The sequence below is a fragment of the Ictalurus punctatus genome, chromosome 5 (assembly GCF_001660625.3).
Source record: "Ictalurus punctatus breed USDA103 chromosome 5, Coco_2.0, whole genome shotgun sequence".
NCBI lineage: Eukaryota > Metazoa > Chordata > Actinopteri > Siluriformes > Ictaluridae > Ictalurus > Ictalurus punctatus.
The window spans coordinates 34891616-34895549 of NC_030420.2; positions in this window are offsets into that span (position 1 = coordinate 34891616).

Below are 3934 nucleotides of genomic sequence, written 5' to 3' on the forward strand. Positions count from 1 at the left end.
CACACACACACACACACACACACACACACACACATACTGTATTACCACACTACAGAGTATTACAGTTTTTCGATAGAAACATACTAAAAGTCTTTAATAATGTTTGATATCAAAGACTTATGTGGGTCAGGTTTAATCCTATAAATCTTTATAACTTTAATCCTGTTTGGAGTGCCGAATGCTGAGGGCTGAATTCTGAATGCTGAGGTCTGAATGCTGAGGTCTGAATGCTGAGGTCTGAATGCTGAATTCTGAATGCTGAGGTCTGAATGCTGAATTCTGAATGCTGAGGTCTGAATGCTGAGGTCTGAATGCTGAGGTCTGAATGCTGAGTGCCTTGTAATGGTATGAAGCAAACACTGGACTTTTTTGGCTATTTTTTTACATTGGTGTGTAAACTTTTTACATCTACTGTAGCTGCTATGATGTAAGAAAGAAAAACATTTTGTTTCAGTCATGTTCCACAACATTAAATGTAACTATAAATGGATAAAAAGTGTCACTTGTCAGTCTTCAATAAATGTGAAAAATAGTACTCGTTGGTGAGTTTCTGTGGTGTAAGAGGAATAAAACACCTGGGGACGTGTTGTTACAGGAAATTAATCAAGGTGTAAACAGGAACATAACAAATAACCATAATCATAATCATAATCATAATCTCCTGCTCTTCACTCCGAACCTTTCTCCTCACATTACTGCAGCTCCAGATTTATACACTGAACACACCTCACAGTCTCACTTTTCCTGTCTCTGGTTGCACTGACCATTCTCTGTGTGTGTGTGTGTGTTTGTGTGTGTGTGTGTGTGTGTGTGTTTGTGTGTATGTGTGTGTGTGTGTGTGTGTGTGTGTGTGTGTGTGTGTGTATGTGTGTGTGTGTGTTTGTGTGTATGTGTGTGTGTGTGTGTGTGTGTCTGTGTGTATGTGTGTGTGTGTTTGTGTGTGTGTGTGTTTGTGTGTGTGTGTGTGTGTGTGTGTGTGTATGTGTGTGTGTGTGTTTGTGTGTATGTGTGTGTGTGTGTGTGTGTGTGTATGTGTGTGTGTGTGTGTGTGTGTGTGTATGTGTGTGTGTGTGTTTGTGTGTATGTGTGTGTGTGTGTGTGTGTGTCTGTGTGTATGTGTGTGTGTGTGTTTGTGTGTGTGTGTGTTTGTGTGTGTGTGTGTGTGTGTGTGTGTTTGTGTGTATGTGTGTGTGTGTGTGTGTGTGTGTGTCTGTGTGTATGTGTGTTTGCGTGTGTTTGTGTGTGTGTGTGTGTGTGTGTGTGTCTGTGTGTATGTGTGTGTGTGTGTTTGTGTGTTTGTGTGTGTGTGTTTGTGTGTTTGTGTGTGTGTGTGTTTGCGTGTGTGTGTGTGTGTGTGTGTGTGTGTGTATGTGTGTGTGTGTGTTTGTGTGTATGTGTGTGTGTGTGTGTGTGTGTGTGTGTATGTGTGTGTGTGTGTTTGTGTGTATGTGTGTGTGTGTGTGTGTGTGTCTGTGTGTATGTGTGTGTGTGTGTTTGTGTGTGTGTGTGTTTGTGTGTGTGTGTGTGTGTGTGTGTGTTTGTGTGTATGTGTGTGTGTGTGTGTGTGTGTGTCTGTGTGTATGTGTGTTTGCGTGTGTTTGTGTGTGTGTGTGTGTGTGTGTGTCTGTGTGTATGTGTGTGTGTGTGTTTGTGTGTTTGTGTGTGTGTGTGTGTTTGCGTGTGTGTGTGTGTGTGTGTGTGTTTGTGTGTGTGTGTGTTTGCGTGTGTGTGTGTGTGTGTGTGTGTGTGTGTGTGTGTGTGTGTGTAGAGGACTTTCAGTTGTAAGATTATTACTACATGAAAGTATCTTTAAATCTTTAAACATTGAATCTGATTACTGTAAAACATAATAGATTACAAACACAACACAGGTTTATAAAAATTATCTGTGTTAAATACAGGTGTGCAACAACTATTGGCACCCTTTTAGTCAATACTTTGTGCTAGCTCCCTTTGCCGAGATAACAGCTCTGAGTCTCCTATAACGCTGATGAGGTTGGAGAACACATGGTGAGGGATCTGAGAGCGTTCCTCCGTACAGAACCTCTCCAGATCCTTCACATTTCAGGTCCACGCTGGTGGACTCTCCTCTTCAGTTCACCCCACAGGTGTTCTATGGGGTTCGGGTCAGGGGACTGGGATGGTCAGGGCAGGACCTTGATTTTGTGGTCAGTAAAACATTTCTGTGTTGATTTTGATGTTTTGGATCATCGTCCTGCTGGAAGATCCAACCACGGCCCATTTGAAGCTTTCTGGCAGAGGCAGTCAGGTTTTCATTTATCCACATGTTTCCACATCACAGCTATATTCCTCGCTCTTACCTATTGTTATGAGTGACTAAGGGAATTTGGCCTGTGTGATACCTCATATTTATACCCCTGTGAAACAGGAAGTCATGGTTAAACAATTTCCTGTTCCTAGTCTCCCAGGTGTACTAAAAAAATATACTTCAAATAGATTTTTCTCATATGAATTCATGAATTCAATAATTGTTGCACACCTACATTTAACAAATCTATTTTTTTATAACCCTGTGTTGTGTTTGCAATTGTTTGATATCCATGAGAGCAGAGTATTTTTTATGAATTTATTGAACAAAAGATAAAAGGTTAAACAATAAAGACAAATTTTCACAGCCTTCTTTGCGCATATTTACCAAGGGTGCCAATATTAATGGAGAAGCGCTGTTCAGGAGTAAAGGGAAATTTATTGTGTTTAACCAATCAGATTATTATACAATTTCAGCATTATGACGAATGAAAGTTCGCCAACTGACTAATGGTTTTGACATTAAACATTAAGCTAATCATTTTCAATTCACTTAAAAACTACTTTAAAATACTCCTAACCTCCTAACCTTCTAACCTTCTAACCTCCTAACCTCCTAACCTCCTAATCTTCTGACCTCCTAACCTTCTAATCTCCTAACCTTCTAACCTCCTAATCTCCTAATCTTCTGACCTCCTAACCTTCTAATCTCCTAACCTCCTAACCTCCTAATCTTCTGACCTCCTAACCTTCTAATCTCCTAACCTTCTAACCTCCTAACCTCCTAACCTTCTGACCTCCTAACCTTCTAATCTCCTAACCTCCTAACCTCCTAACCTCCTAATCTTCTGACCTCCTAACCTTCTAATCTCCTAACCTTCTAACCTCCTAATCTCCTAATCTTCTGACCTCCTAACCTTCTAATCTCCTAACCTCCTAACCTCCTAACCTCCTAATCTCCTAACCTCCTAACCTCCTAACCTCCTAATCTTCTAATCTCCTAACCTCCTAACCTCCTAATCTTCTGACCTCCTAACCTTCTAATCTCCTAACCTTCTAACCTCCTAACCTTCTAACCTCCTAATCTTCTGACCTCCTAACCTTCTAACCTCCTAACCTTCTAATCTCCTAACCTTCTAACCTCCTAACCTCCTAATCTTCTGACCTCCTAACCTTCTGACCTCCTAACCTTCTAACCTCCTAACCTTCTAATCTCCTAACCTTCTAACCTCCTAACCTCCTAATCTTCTGACCTCCTAACCTTCTGACCTCCTAACCTTCTAACCTCCTAACCTTCTAATCTCCTAACCTTCTAACCTCCTAACCTCCTAATCTTCTGACCTCCTAACCTTCTGACCTCCTAACCTTCTAACCTCCTAACCTTCTAACCTCCTAATCTTCTGACCTCCTAACCTTCTAACCTCCTAACCTTCTAATCTCCTAACCTTCTAACCTCCTAACCTCCTAACCTTCTAACCTCCTAACCTTCTGACCTCCTAATCTTCTGACCTCCTAACCTTCTGACCTCCTAACCTTCTAATCTCCTAACCTTCTAACCTCCTAACCTCCTAATCTTCTGACCTCCTAACCTTCTAACCTCCTAACCTCCTAACCGCCTAACCTTCTAATCTCCTAACCTTCTAACCTCCTAACCTTCTAACCTCCT